The sequence below is a fragment of the Dermacentor variabilis genome, chromosome 1 (genome assembly GCF_050947875.1).
Source record: "Dermacentor variabilis isolate Ectoservices chromosome 1, ASM5094787v1, whole genome shotgun sequence".
Taxonomy (NCBI): Eukaryota; Metazoa; Arthropoda; class Arachnida; order Ixodida; family Ixodidae; genus Dermacentor; species Dermacentor variabilis.
In genome coordinates, this window is record NC_134568.1 from 207,407,101 (window position 1) to 207,423,891 (window position 16,791).

The following is a 16,791-nucleotide window of genomic DNA, read 5'->3' on the forward strand; positions in this document are numbered from 1 at the left end:
CGACCTGTCCGTTTATTAACTTAGTGCAAATGGCATTGGCGTGTCTACAATGAGCAATACTGCTGATGTTCAGGCACTCATTCTTATAAGACACTTACAGGACTTAAATCATGTCGATGACATTTGGTCTGGATGCTCACAATTGGACAAAGCGCTGAAACAGCTAGAACGATCACTGGCTGCTGCCAACGTGCAATTCGCAGTTCGTTCGTCACGAAGAAAGTCGGGCGAGTGCACTAATCCGGGAAGCTGATTCACACCGCTGTCACGGACTACCTCGATCCAGGTAGAACTAATTTCAGACCAAGCCCGGCTACACAGTCATTCACAATTGCATGTTTGACTTCGACTGTCCTTATCCCAAATATGATCTAAACGTTTGATTCGGATTGACCTTAATCGCTAATGAAAGAGAAACCTGAAGGCCGTGAGGTTGAGCATTCGCACTAGTTGCGCGTGACTCGCTGTGCCTGCTTGCGTAGACGACGCGGATAATTTGGACACAGGTACCATTAATGATACTGCGTAGAGAGGTATAAATTTGTTCGCTTATCACTTATAAATAACTTTCGTGCTATAGAAACGAAAGACTGTCATATTCTTATCTAAAGCAAATGCATGCTTCTCTCATATGACGGGTAAGTCGGCGACATAATTCATTTAATCAACTTATTTTTTAACGCTGCAGCTGGGTTAACCTTGGAAAATCAATTACTGGAACATAGATCTGTCTACTCCGCATGCACGATGAACCAATCGTTGCAGACATGGCACATCGAGTACACATTGCAACGAAATTAATAACTAAATTTGAGCACTACAGAATATGCACTTAAACTTGCCACAATAATATGAATACAGACCGAAGTTCTTTAGCAGCCGCGCACAAGAATAATAACAGTAATTAATAATAAAAAAAGACAGTGCGATTGCTCGACACCAAATGACTTCACGCAAGTGCTTTCTAGGAATGGGCGCCCATTTCGTGTATCACGGCGGGGTAATCAAAAGTTAGTGCTTCGCCTCATCTGACGGTAAGTACAAATAAAAAAAAAACAGTTCGTCTTTTCCCGAAGCATCTGACGCAAGACGCAAGAATGGCGGGCATGGAGGCACCCTATAAAGGGGGGGTAGGGTTACTGTATATGCTCTAAAGGGGAGCATATAAAATAACCCTACCAGAGGAGTATATGCAGCAACTCTATAAAGGGGTTTTGAACAACGCCACGTATAGAAGAACTTACACAATGAACAAAAAGAAAAAACGCTAGATTGCCCCGCACGTGACGTGTGACGTTGATGAAGGTGGCGGTCATGGTGGCGGTGCAGAAGCCTGACCCTAGACGGGCAAGTTGTGAAAACGTCTCCGGAATTTTAGTACTCTACCCGAGCTGCCATGGTACAATAATGATGATGACCGCTGCTGGGCGCAGCGAATAGAGGAAATGGGGACTGCGTTGGCTTGGAAACCGACAACTGCCGGCAGCAGATGAAACGAGCGAAAGAGCAGGTGGCCACGTGACATGCATGGTAACTTGCGCTCTGCCGTATACTGGTGTTTTTCATGTTTTCGTTTTATGCACGAGTTTCAGTTTCCTTCATGTTTATGTTTACAACACACTTTAATTAAAGGAGCGTGTGACAGTTTTCTCTTTTTTTTTTTTTCAACATTGAACCTAATGCTGTTCGAAACCAAGCTGCGAAAGCAGACTACGCTGGCTGCTAATTTTTCAGAGTGCGGGCCGGCACAAACCTGCTCCTAATCACCGATGGACGATCACTCAGCACTTATTTTTTCTAACATTGTTACCTCTAGGCATACGGAGGCGCATACGCGTCACCACACCCAACGTTACTAGACCACACCCACCACTGTTTTTCTTCTGTCATCTTGTGCTGTATCATCGTGCGATATTTCTAGCCCAACAATTAAGGCGCCAACAGATCTCTATTTTCTTTCCATCGCACAATACTCAGGCAAGATTTCATGCAACTAAATTTGCAGGAGAAAAGCAGAAAAATCGTGTCGGCACGCCTGGCTGTCGACACGGTGCACTGGTACCGGCAGGCTTCAAGTGGAGCACTGGGCTCGGCAGCTTGAGCCACGTGTCAAGCAAACCAAGCGACGGCGCTATCGCAGTAGTGTCGAAGTTGAACGCGCCGCAACGAGCCGCAGCCAGCACCCGCTTCACACAGCAGCGCCGAAACACGTCCAGACAAAGAACAGGAAACTTCCTTGAAGCAGCAGGGCCCTTCGCGGCAGGTTTTCCTGCTCAAAGTATGAAGAGCGAGTTCTAGTTTTCCTCGAAGGCGCCTTACAAAGGCAGTGCGGATCTTCGTGGTGGCCCAAAGAGCGCGCTGCACTGTTCCGCCAGGAAGATGGGAGCTGTGGCAGCCGGTGTTTGGGACAGGTTAATCAATGGTTTAGGACTATGCATGTAAATTCGCTGTAAGCGTGTCTAGAACATTACTACTCGGCGTAGCAGCTGCTGTTCGGGGTATTTGCACAGTGAATCGACAGCGCGTCGTCAGGAGCGTCCGGCGAATCCATTTATTCCATACTCACATTATTGAAGCCAGTTTTGTTTGCAAAAATGCTGGATTTACAACACTCCGCGGACTATATGTATACCAGAGGTGCGCACTATACAGGAATATTTTTTTTTCGATATCGCTCATTCTAACCTTCAGGGCAGCTAGACGCAGTGCGATTATCGCTGTCACAAAGTTATCTATGGTTTTCGATCAAGACGTTTTGTAAGAATTCGCTTACGAACCTCCCTAGTTGATACTGAAGAAGACAGACAACCGGCAAGAGAACCAAGAGCATTTCGTCATTTCAACAGTAATGGAACTTCATTTGCTCTGCCAGTTCATGTAACACTACATACGATATGTTCCGAGTCTGAAATTCGGCGAGTTATATACTGCGATTATTTCATGTAGCGACACACTTAAAAAGCTTTACGGGCTTCCAGATAGATTGAAACCCGCACACTACGCACCATATGCGTAGTGTGCACCATATATATAAGCACCATTGCCTAAAAAAGCACCAGGTGAGCTGGGCGAGGCTTGTTTCTCCCACTGCTCCGAAACAGAATACTAGCGAAAATGATAAACGTGTTCTGAAAATGGAAAAGGAAAACGCGCGACTTAGAGACCAGCTCTTAGAAGAACGCAAAAGAAAATCAATATAGAGAAACAAATGTCAGAGTTAGAGACACGCCCCAATAGCAAAATACAACAGCTCGAAGCGGCGCGTTAATCTAAAGAAGGAGCTAACACGAAGGCGGCGGCAAATGTAAACTCGGTCTCCGCGCAGTCTCCGACAAGCCCAACTTCATATAACGCGCAGGCAACGGCAGCGTAAATCCAAACGGCGATCACGAAAAACCTGAAAATATTCATGCATGGAATGATGACGTTAGTTAAACAAAAGCAAAACGGAATTGCAGTGAACGAACGATGTCGAAAAACATAAGATATTTGCGACGGAACAGCTTAAGGCATCACGAAGGTTGTTCCGACCAAAAAACGCGCAATATCTATTGAAGCGGGTTCTGCAAAACATAACATAAGCTACAGCGTATAACAGAATCCGACGGCTCGGTCACGGAAACGTCACGGGCTTAAAATAAGTGTGCGCAACATGGCTAATCACGCTAAGAAACCACAACGAATACCAAATTCAGAACAATTGAGGATCTGGCAATGGAACTGCCGCTCCTTCGCCAGGAAAGCGGCAGCGCGGTCGGACAGTTGATCAAAAACTCCGAAATCACTCCGGACGTGATATGTCTGCACGAGGTAGGAGCCAAGCCGGCCAAACTGAAGGGATCCTACACTCTGAGCGATCCTCGAAATTCGAAGGTCGCTACGCTGGTGAGCAAGTCCATAAGCGCTCAATTATTAACACTTGCACACATTCAGGCAGATACTAATTCCATAGTTATCAGTATGATTCCAAAGAAACGAAGTATACATAAGGCACACACAATAATCACAAACATGTACAGTTCCCCAAAAAGCAAAGGGGCGACCTACCCCAAGTTCTCTCGGCAACAAAAGATTTAACGGGCACCAGGGATAGGACGGTCGAAGTGGATGGCTTTAACGCAACTCACATACTATCCCAGATAACACAAAACATCCCGTGGACCTCCCGGAAAGATCCGAACGTCCTAGCTTTTTATGGGACGTGCTGATGACGTCCACAGCACCATACCCACGATGAAATTGTGTTTTAAACACAACATCTACTGCCGGACTTATCGCGACCCTAACTTCACAAACATGCCAGCAACATCCTCAGCAGGACGTTGCTTTCAGGTGTGTTTAATTTGGAGCTTCATGCTTGACCGAACGAAATTGACTATAACCAAAAACTAAACACAAATGACACACTTCAACCAAACAAACGTTTAGTTGTAGCCTATATTTTGTTTTAAACGTTATTATTATTATTATTATTATTATTATTATTATTATTATTATTATTATTATTATTATTATTATTATTATTTGTCGTTGTGTCCAAAGCGCCCCTTCCACCGACGGTTCTCTTGAAGTACCAAAAGCAGATCTTGAAGGTTATGTTATTGTACGTGCATATAGGTGGTGCTGCACCTATAGTTCATTTGACATCGAACTGCTTTTTAATGGTGGCAAGAAACAAAGACGCAAAATTTCTGAGATTTAAGAGCACATGAACGCGCACAAGTATCCAAACGGAGCTCTACAATAAGGGTACACTACAGAAGCATATTATCTTGCAATATGCATAGTGTATTAACCCAATTCGTAAATAATGAAACGCCCTATAGTTACAGTACCAAACAATAGTGCATTGAAACACGTCCTGACGTCATCCTAAAATGGACCTCAAACTATGTACCTGGTATGTTCTCAGTATCTACTTGGGACGGACAAATGGACTTGATAGGAAGCCATTTAGGATTAGTGCAGGGCATGCTTAGGATGTACGAATGTCCTGATGCTGACACCACAGATACTTATTGAGGATGCCTTTGCATTGTCTGGGATGAGGATACGCGAAAACGTTGCTCAAAGGGTTCCGACTAGAGGCACCGCCAAGGCCTTGGGCTAACGGGCAATCAATCAAACCGGCAAACCGACACACACACACGGGTAACAGCGTCACCAGAGACACGGCGCCCGAAAGCGCATTTACAATTAACGTCAGAGACGCACAATGGGCTTCCCTAGACGAAAACATAAGTAGCGATCACGACATAATCCGAATAGCGCTTTCCACGACCAGCATGCGGAGGACTATTGGAATCACTCAGTTAACCGACTGGTCTCGTTATAGAGAACTCCAGAGGGCGCTGGAGGAGTCGGATCAAGAGGAAAATCAAATAATTTCATGGGTGGCAGCAATGGAAAAGAAATCTGCCATGAATAACTACTTAAGGAAAAAACGAAATCAGGAAAGAAAATTTATGATAACTCAAAGGGAAGCTCATTACTTTTTGAAGTGAGATCAGGATGCCTTAGAACACGCGCCTATAAAGCGAGATATAAGAAGGGAGAAGAAGCATATGCTTGATGCGGTAACGGTAGGAAACGATGCAGCATGTTGTATTAGAATGTGAAGATATCTGCCCAGCGGTCGATTAAGGCAGCATGACCTCCTTGAAGCCCTTGGGTTCAGCGAGAGCAGGGGGAAAGTAAGCATGTCCGCAAAATAGATTAGTAAGAGGCGATTGGAAGATTGGTGGAAGAAAAGTAGGGAAACGACAAAAAAAGCAGACGAAGAAAAACAAAGTTCACAATAGGGGGGTCAGAAAAGTTTTTTTATGGGAACTCATCGTGGCTTCTTTTCCTTTTCTTTAACCTAGGTAGAACATTAGGCAGTATAATAGCAAGAGCTTGGTGGCGCAACTCACCGCCCCGTTCCAAAGGGGACGCTCACACCATTCATCCATCGGATACCGCCCCGACCAACATTAAACGCACAGCGGAGGCGCCGGTAGCGCCCCTATCGGAATGCAGCCGCCGTTGCCGGGATTCGATCCCGCGACCTCGTGCTTAGCAGGCCAACACCATAGCCACTGAGCAACCACGGCGGGTGTTTGTTTGCATCCCACTCTAAATCTAACCTAAATCTATTTAGACGAGCGTTTTCTTTTCTATGTTGTTTCTATGAGAACGCAGCCGCCGCTGCAGTGAATCGAACCCTCGACCTCGGGCTCAGGAGCAGAAAGCCACACCTACGTACTGAGCAACTCAAACCGAAACAATAGGTCACTCTACAAGCGCTGAAAGTCGAAACAGCTTGCCTCCTGGCATCCAGAGATCAAGCACGCCATCCTGCGCACAGGCATATACGTAGCATACAGCGCGCAGAAGGTTCCGCGTTAGTGGCTATGGGAAAGATATGTGGACTGCGCTTAAAAATGGACGTGTATACCTCGGGGTCATCCTGATGGATAAGACCGGTTACGCAGTGGGGAGTTTTAGCGCGTCTGTATACGCATTGCGCTTTGCGGAATAACTGGTTAAAAGTGCGCAGAGAGAGAGAGAGAGAGAGGAAAGGCAGGGAGGTTAACCATGCAGAGGCGTGTTTGCTGTTTGCTACCCTGCACTGAGGTGGGCGATATAGGGGTTGTAGAGACGACAAAGAGCGAGAGGAGAAAAAAAGAACAAAAAAGGAAGAAAAAGAAAAAGGAAACGGGTAACAGAAAAGGCGTTCCAATCACAGACGTTCACACAGGCCGGTTGATCTCAAGAAGCGCAGCAGCGCTTGCACGGCTTTCTGATGCGATGTTATGTTAAGTGGCGTCGATGTTTCAGAATTATTTCTTCCGACAAAGGCTGGTCGTCCAACCGGTTCAGCACGACGGAAAGCGATTGTCTCTGCACACTGTACTGCGGGCACTGGCAAAGAACATGACGAATCGTTTCCGCGTCGCCGCAATCGCCACATGCTGCGGTGTCGGTCATCCCTATGCGGAACGCGTAGGCATTGGTAAACGCGACGCCCAACCTACACAAAAGGGTCGCTTCTCTTCGGGGAAGTCGTGGTGGAATTCGGAGGCTTAAGGTTGGATCCAGGGTGTATAAACAGGCGTGCGTAAAATGTAGTTCATTCCACTCTGACGTAGTGCATTGGCGTGCAAGTAAGCGGAACATCCTTGCAGCATGTCCTAGACAGCGGTATCGACAGGCGGTTGTCTTCTGCATGAGCTGAACGAGCAGCTTGATCGGCACGTTCATTGCAGATGATGCCACAGCGACTTGGTAGCAACTGAAATATTATTTCATTTCCTTTCTCAGTCAGGTGGTGTACGGCTTGTGTGATTTCAAATACCAACCGTTCATGCGGACCGCGCCGTAAGGCTGACAATAAACACTGTATGCCGTCTTCGAGTCGCAGAAAATTGACCATTCGTGTGTTGGTTCGTCATTAATAAAGTGTATTGCGACTCGAAGCGTTGCGAGTTCTGCTGCCGTCGACGTGAGATGTTTTCAACTTGATGGTGGTGGCTTTTGCTAGAATGACGACAGCTGCGGTAGAGCTCGTCGACAGGACGGAGCCGTCAGTGTATATGTGGGTGTAATACCGGTACTTCTCATTTAATAGGAGTAAGGTAAGCCGTTTAAGAGCTGGCGATAACATATCTGCTTTTTTCCCAGACGTCAGGTATTGTCAGGTTGATCTTTGGCTCAATGAGGCATCAAAGAGGAGTCAAAGGTATCGCGGCAGGTGTGAAGCAAGATGGTATAGGCTCGCGATGTGCGGATACCGCGCGGCAGAACGAGGAGCGTGGTCTCTCCGCAGGTAGAGAGACAAGGAGTGCGGGCAAGGTGCCTTACGTGCACTTTTAGTGCTTCAACTATGATGTCGATTGCAATAGTTGCCGCCATTGACGCACATCGAGCAGGACCTAGACAAATCCTGAGCGCCTCAGCCTGAACGCTTTGAATAGTACGTAGGCTTATTTTACTTGCGTTAGTCAATACTGGCAAGCTGTACTGCAAAAAGCAGAGAAAACGTACAGTACGTATATAGTTGCAGCATAGCGCAAAGCTTAATCACAGAGGACACAGAGCTATTATTTCAGTAGCCAACCGCATTATACTTATTATCATCATCATAATCATCATCAGCCAGGTTACGCCCACTGCAGGGCAAAGGTCTCTCCAATACTTCTCCAACTATCCCGGTCATGTACTAATTGTGGCCATGTTGTCCCTGCAAACTTCTTAATCTCATCCGCCCACCTAACTTTCTGCCGCCCCCTGCTACGCTTCCCTTCCCTTGGAATCCAGTGCGTAACCCTTAATGACCACCGGTTATCTTCCCTCCTCATTACATGTCCTGCCCATGCCCATTTCTTTTTCTTGATTCCAACTAAGATGTCATTAACTCGCGTTTGTTCCCTCACCCAATCCGCTCTTTCCTTATCCCTTAAGAGGAAGCTTTAGCTCGGATGCTCCTATCTAAACACATGTAAAAGGAAAATTCGTTTTTCTCGGCAACCACTGTGCCAAATTTGACGGGGTTTGCTGCATTTAAAAGAAAAACTTAAAATCTAGTGACTGTTGGTTTCGAATTTTCGATTTAGGTTGTCAAATTTTTATAAAAGCTTGGCAAAAATCGCAAATTTTCAGAAAACGAAACTATCAAGTTTACAACTCCGTAACTCAGCAATAAAAAATGATATCGCAATTCTGTGAATTGTACCTGATAGCACATCTAAAGCGGACAAAATTGATATGTTACACATGAACCTCAAAAAATGGGGTAATGTGTAATTACAACTTTTGCAGAACCCTTGTAAACAACGTAACAAATTCATTTAAGATGTAAAGTGACATATCAAATTTGTCCGCTTTGAATGGTCTAATGGAAGCCGTTTACAGAATCACGATATCTGTTCTTGATGCAGAGCTATTAGTTTGTAAACTTCATGCTTCTATTTTTTTTCAAACGTGTGAATTTTTGAAAATCCTTTTAACAAAATTTAAGCCCTAAATCAAAATTCCGCTTCCAACAGTCACTAGAATTTAACTTTCTCTCTCAAATGCAACAAATTTCATTAAAATCGCTCCAGGGGTTCTCAGAAAAACGTTTTTGCGTTTTTACATGTATTTGAATAGGCCGCGTCGGAGTTGGGCCCGAGCTAAAGCTTCCTCTTAACGTTACACCTATCATTCTTCTTTCCATAGCTCGTTGCGTCGTCCTCAATTTAAGTAGAACCCTTTTCGTAAGCCTCCAGGTTTCTGCCCCGTACGTCAGTACTGGTAAGACACAGCTGTTGTACACTTTTCTCTTGAGGGATAATAATTCTACTTATAGCTGCCGGTATAAAACATGTCGGCAGCGGCGTAATCGTTAACATGCAGCCCTCCTAAATAGGGGTGATTTCGATTAAGCATCGAATGTTACACACTCTATTCGTACTCATATTCGAAAACGATCTATTCGGTATTTTCGAAGATCTAAACTAGCCAAACATTTCGCAACAACCGACTGTTAAAGACGGGTTACTGTTATCCGTCTTCTAAATAAGGTATCACAAGTTATCAGAAAGGAAACAACGCCGAAGTTTTCGAAGCAATGCGGAAACAAAATGGGTAATGCAAGCTTTGTTTTCGATTTCGCGACAAAATAAGAGATCAAATTCTGGGATTCTACGTGCCAAAACCAAGGTATGATTATAAGGCACGCCGTATAACGGGAGCCTCCAGATTAATTTCGACCAAAAAATGAAAAAGGAAATGAAAAGCGCCGGCTTAGATTTGATCCATGAATACTGTGTTAAGCGCAAAAAGACAGACACAAGAAAGACGACAGGACAAGGCGCTATGTCCTGTCGTCTTTCTTGTGTCTTTTTTGCGCTTAACACAGTATTCATGGATTCGCACCAACTAGCCCGCCAACGCATTGTGCTGAACTAGATTTGATCTTTGCTGCTCATTTGACTAAAGGTTTAAAAATCATTTATTCAGTATTGCCCAGGGAGATATGTTTATTTATAACATTTCATGGTATCTTGAAGAAAACTTAAAAAAAATAATAATCAGATAACGATTCATCCGGCTCTGATCCTTCTTTTTCTTGTTGTTGATCGTGGTGTTGATTGTTATTCGCAGCGGTGCCTCAGTGGTTATGACACTGTGCACGTGGTCGCGGGCTCGGTCACTGGCCGCGGCAGTCGTATTTCGATGGGGGCGAGATGCAAAAACGCTCCTGCACGTACGGTGCTTTGCGCGCGTGGTATAAAGTGGTCAAAAGTAATCCAAAGTTGCCCCACTACGGCTTCTCTCGCAAACCGCTGTGCCAGTTTTTGGGACGTTAAACCTAATAATTTTTGTTGTTGCCGTGGCCTAGAAACAACTACACAAGTTGCTCTTGAGAAGACCTTTGCGACGCAAACAACTTCGTCTTCGTCCGCTGCACTACTGCCTGTTGTGGCTTTCGGAATGCGTGCACAGATACGACTCCACTCTAAGAGTCTATGTGAGGAGGGGCCGAAACCTCGCATTAATTATCAAGTTGTTACCGCGTCCGGCTCGATCCTGCAAATGCACATTGACGCATGAGTTCGAATCGCAGTGACAGTGGGCGGGAGAACTTTCACTTTTCTTCACTCCACGGCAACGCTAAAGAAAATGGCTCGGCGACGATCAGCGCAACGTGGGGAATGGCGTTCGCACTAGTTTTGAGAAATATTCTTTGGCGTGTGCAGTTAGCTACTAGGTTCGATTATGCGTGCTCCTATAAACGGTCGCTTCGAGACATGTTGTATTTGTAGATGTCGCAGAAGCGTATTTACAACGCACACAGCCAAGTCTCAACGAGGTTATCTCTAGTGCGGTACAAAGTCCGCGAGTATAAAACTCTGCGCAACTGTGCACCCGGGAAGCAGCGTTCTCAAGTCGTTGGCGATGTTTTGCTGCAGAGCTCCATGTCGCGTGTTCGATACTGTAGCCTCGGCAGGCGTATTTCGGTGGGGGTGAAATGAAAAAAAAACCTACGCACGTAACACCCCAGGATGTTTATGGCCCATACACGCCCTTATGAAACGCCTATGGGTAAATAAATTATATGGAAGGAAACAAAAGCGTATCGAAGTGTTTCCATCGGCTTTCAGCGCCGGCCTATCACTTGTCATTTGCGACCGTGGCAGCTTTATACATCTTCATAACGAAGATGCTGACGTATTGCATGCGCGCAACAAGAAATATCCTTGGTAACTCAAATTGGCTGCGAACAATATGCCGTTGGTCGCATTCGCCTACGACGTCCCTATTTTTTATAATGTTTGGTTCAAGTTACGTGAAACACTCACATAGAAGAAAATGAGGAAGCCGACGTTTAAAAATGCGAATAGTCATACCTGCGGTCTTGGCAGTGCACCAGACCCTTCTTGAAAGACGCAGTTGAAGCGATTGCCTCGAAAAAGACGCTCGGCCGAAATGCAGTGGTCGAGATGTGCTTAGTGCCACCCTTGCTAATAGCAGCTCGCTTCCGTATACTGCACGCAGCTTCCGCAGACCTACATAACACTTCCAGCGGGCGCCAGCCGCGGGATCTGGTTCGCCAATCGCAAAGAAAGCCAAGGGGGAAATCCGTCGGTAGCAGATGTAGAGCAGAGAGGAAAACTTGGAAAAAGGAAGCCAGGCGAGGAAAACTCGTGTTGCTATATTGGTTCCTGATTGGATGTCGAGTAGCGCCGAACTTGCTTCGCAAGCTAGTTAACTTTGTCGGAGAGGCAAAGGAGTACTGCAGATGGTTGCGGTACCTGAGTTGCTTTTCCCGGTGTTATAAGGTACTTGAACTCGCACACTGACGCACGCCGCGCAATATTATGGAAGTCTATGGATCGACCGCAGTTCATTCGTGCAAAATTCAAGTAAATAAAAAAAGGAGCAATAGAGAGAGAAAAAAAAAGAATGTTCGCCAATCAGCGCGACGCCCCCAGGCTGTCTTGCGCTTCATAATATTGTGCCAAGAGTGAAACAAAATTCTTTTCTTGGCGCCTATGCCGATAAAATATTCCCATTCTGCACATCCTGATAGGAGCGATAGGACAAATATCGGGGGTCTATCAAGGAGGAGTGGGAGGTGATACTCCAGAAGGTAGGATAGGCAAAAGGACTGCTTGTCAGGGCGTCATCCCTCGAAGGTCATTATCCCACATTTTCACTCTCTGAAACCTCATTCCTGGGTTACCTGCTCTGGAGACAGCAGATAGGTGCGTGCAGTGTCGGTCAGACCTTCGATGCGCGCATCCATTTCTAAACGTCATTTCACCTACAAAGCTTAGAGGTCTTGCGCGTAACAGGCCGGAGGGTGCGAAGACGTTGAGCGCCATGCACCTTATAGCGACGGTAAACGTGACCCAGGAAGTCGGCAGATCTGCCGCCGGCGCAGGTGAGCGGTGGAGAGGGGTAACTGTGTGTGCATGTATGTATATGTGTGTGTGACAGGAGCGCAGATTGAGCCCGAGGCGAAAAAAGGGAAAGGGGAGGGTAGTCGCCAGGCGAAAGGACGCACGTGCGGCAGACACGGGAGAAAGGTGACTTGCATCGGGACGGCTGACAGGCGGAGGAATGTTCTGTGCAGTCAATGGGTCACCAGTCACGGCGCCTCCACAACGGGTTAGCCGGGACCTCTGACCCAGTACTCGCGAGAGCGAACGCAGCCTACTTTATGGACTCACCAGAGCAGATGCGTGTTTGTGTATGCGTCGAACCGCCGGGCAGGCCGGAAAGGACACGGTGCGCAGAAACACGGGCGACGTTAAGCCGCACTCTTTTTGCAAGTTGATTAGTGTATTCATAACGTTCTCTCTCGGCACAAATAAGGGATGGTTCAAAGGTGCTTCTCCACGATGTTCCGTCAGAAAATCCGATCTGCCGAAACAATGTGCAGCTCATTCGTTAGTCCAAAGCTTTCACTTTCCCCGAGGAGGTTGCCAACGTTTGTCCTTATTTCTTGCTAATTTTATGAACGTAGTTCTCTGGGACGTTCTTCTTTGTAAAGCACTTTCAGACCAACTGCCTATTGGCACTGTGTCATAGGCTGTCTTGAAGCCAGTGAAGACAACGTAGATTTTGCTGCTGGACTTTAGCTGAGCTTTTCTATCACTTATGCCTATATGGTTGTATCGGTAGTGGACTTTCCAGATATGAATATAAACTTTTGGGTTGAGATAGCGATCTCTCTTCGCATGCTTTCTGCACACGATCCATTTGAAATCTTCCTCGGCCTCAAGCGACATGAACTTGATGCATCCTGATCAGACTTACACCAACCTAATCCCTGCAGTCCTGATTGTCGTCCCTGAAGATTGGAAGAATTCCCTACTATTATTTGTGAGATGTCTGTTAATCTCGGTAACGATGTCGCACAATACGTTTACACCATCATCTTCTGTAGTATTCGAGGCTTCTACTGGAGTTCCGTCTAGTCCAGCTGCATTTCCGTTGTTCAACTTCGTCAGTGCCACCATATAGACCATTTACAACGGTTCGTTTGCGGAGCGCAAAAGAGATGCCGCTACTAGCTCCGACGCCATACGACGCCTTCTTAGTGCGACCGAATGCCTGAATCGCCACAAAAGGGTAACGGGCTTGTACAAATTTTATTGACTGTGTATGCTAACACGTTGCACATAGGAAGTTATGTGTGACGTGGCACACTTGAAGTATCTTTCGACACTATGCAATATCAGTGTATACCCTGCAGCACCAAGAAGGAGAAACACGAGTTCGCGTGTTCTGCAAGTGGTTCGTTTTAGCAAATAATTATCTGTCACAGACGACGGATTATTTTTTACGGACTGCGCTACTCAGCCTTGCAGAACAGATATTTAGCTCCGATATGAACAGTCGCGATTATGAGTGAGGAACGGTTGAGTGTCCTCGTGTGCGCTCTGATGTCGCCACATGGTCGTGCTTCTTAACGAAGATTTCTCGCCCGGAATTCCGCATTTTATCAATAGGAGCAGACAACTAGTCAGGGCTCATGTAATCGCAATCGCCTGCGCATGCAGTCATGATAATAAACCGAGAACCTCTGCCGTGCAAACACATTGTCCTGTGTCGTGGCAAGCATACGAATTAAAAAGGTGTTAAGCCTGTTCTGAGCACATAGAGCATAACGAAATATCTTGAACTGACGGTACTTTCGTTGAAGAGCAAGACACCAAAGCACCTAGGGCGCAAAACTTTAAGGCAGTGAGGAAAAGAGTTCCTTATTTAATGGCACTGAAAGCAATGTTATCCATGTACTGCTCGCGCATATAACCACCGTCCCAATGGATTACACATTATTGAAGCTGAAAGATTGATCTGCTATTACGAGAAAAACAGAAGAAAAATAAGCATGCGCACTCTGGTAACGCTCCATCGGAAAACGGCCACGGGCCCATAGCATTCGATCTGCCCCATCGTGTTGGGCCGCGTGAAATAATTACTAGCACTAACGTTCCGTTTGCGCTATCGGTTGAATGCGTCGCATTACTGGCGAATAACAATTTCCCTCAGAAAGCGAAAACAATGTCTTTCTGCATTTACTCAGCACGTCATCAGTTATCGGTAAGGAGAAGCCAGAAGGCGCTCAATGGCGGCGCTGTATAATAAACGTTCTCCCCTCCCACTCTGCTGCGTAATTACTGCATTAGACAATTCATACTGAATTACTCTGCGTTGAGCAGTCTTTGTTATCTTGTGCGTCTTCAGGGTTTCTATATACACTTCCTTGAGCTCTCTCAATCTGCTTCATCCGGGGGAGTTCCTTCACGCTTCTATAAACTTTCTTCCTCCTTTCACTTGTTTCCATATTCTCGTGCATTTCTCCATGTTTTGGTTTTCGCCTGTGCCATTCTCATTTTTGCTTCCTTCCATTCCTTTGTAAACTTCTAGGCCTTCGGGTGTATGCATCCAATCCAAATTGTTCTTTGCTCCATCCTTTCCTCACCCTATCGCTTGGACCCCTTTATCTCACCAACAAGCTTCTTGCTAGCCCATGTATTCTCGAAAATTCCTCCAAGTATTTCGTTCTCCGCGTTCGTAACGTCGTCTGCTTTCCTTTTTGTGCCTGATTATCTTCTCTTCTTCAACAGCCAATGGCATTGTATTTCGAAGTTACAAGAAGGCTCACCAGTGTCGAGCTTCTAAGTGTTCTCTTGTGATCACCACGCAGTTTCCCCATCTGTCCGGTACTCACTGCCTCAACATAGGCAAATATTGGCATCTGAATCACACAGTAAAAAAAAAAAAAAAAAAAAACGCTTACTGATCTCACGCCATTTGCGTGGAATGCAGCGCAATGCAGTTTTCTTCTACATTTACCTTTTGAATTGTGTAGGACACCAGTAGTTACGTTTATATTATAGATGCCTTCAGTGGTGCGCCATTGTGTTGCAGTTATACGATACGTGTGCCTCGAGTGGTGAGTCAGTGATTGGATTCTCGAGTTTTGCTGGTCCTGTTCGTGGTTCACAGTGTATAACGGATGGAAAATGGATTCAATTTCTGCAAATATGGCATATTTTCCTTTCTCTTGTTCGCTGCTTTAATTGGACATTTACTCGTGTACACTTTACCGTCGATTGAGTCCACGACTATGTAAGGAACTGCACCTTTTACAGAAGGGCATCTTTCTTTTTCCGAAAAGAAATTAACAAGGGTTCATAGCGAGCCCCAATAATTTATACGAACGACACGCACTTGTACGCTCGCCACCGCAATCATTAGCACCAGTGCGTAGATGACGACACTGCAAACGTGGCTCCCGGAGTAGCGACCCAGGGACACGCACGTGCCGCTGTGGGAAACCAAAACCAGCTCGTGATTCTCGGCCGTGTGCCTCTGCCGTAAACACATGTGGTCACGGGGTGAGATCGGGAAGGGAAGCCGTACTGTTCTCTCTGCCCGGGGGCCTTTATCGATGTCGAGCACGCACCACGGGAGGGTCAGGGAAATGGAGCAGGAATCAGGGGGCTGCGAGTCGAGCGTAGGCTCGTGCCGGAGCCAAGAGTCGTCGAGGCGAATGACCCCTTTTATTTGGCGCAATTCGTGCTCCACTGTACATGCCGTCAGCGCCAAAAATAGAGGATGGAGAGGCGGGGGGGGGGGGGGGGGGGAGGTACCTCGCCATTCGGCTCGGACCGCTGCGCGATCGCCAGTGCCCGTTATCACCGTTCGACGCGCTCGTGAGAGCGCACACACTTAGCCTCGAAACGGAATTCCTCGTACAGTAATCGTGGTGCCGACGGGATACAGGACTGGCTACGTGAAACATCGGCCTTTCGCAAACTTTGGGCTAATCTGGCTCGCACGCACAAACACTACTCTTTCGGCAGAAAAAAAAAAAATTACCTGTGAACTTTCAGAAGTGGTGTATACGTAAGCCAGCCCCTTCAAGTCCGCTCTCACGAACGGCGCGCGACATACGTGCAGCCGGGTGAATTCGTGGTCACTGACGGGAGGTGAACGACCCACGCTGCATACTGCTGGCCTAATGAGACCAATCAATGCACTCACAGCTTCCTCCTGCCTACGGCACTGTCGTTATTGACTCGCTGCCTCGGTATGTGAATGCGTCTCGAGAGCGCCGCAAATGTTTTGAGTACACGGGCGTACAGTTTCTGACAGTTGTCCATCATCTAGTGCGCCCTTTCCACAGTTGAAAAATATTTGCGCAATCAAATATGGTTGTGCGCGCGGCTGCGTGCAATCAAAAGTCCTCTTACAAGCGAATGCTCAGCGACACATAGGCTTCGGTTACAATACGCGGTTAGATCGTCG

General features: G+C 46.5%; 1 protein-coding gene across 1 annotated transcript in view; it reads right to left on the reverse strand.

Moving 5' to 3' along the window:
• The window catches only part of LOC142591511 (acyl-coenzyme A diphosphatase NUDT19-like), a 42,353-nt gene that overhangs the window by 24,996 nt on the left and 566 nt on the right, over positions 1-16,791 (reverse strand). The gene's annotated exons all lie outside the window — the stretch shown is intronic.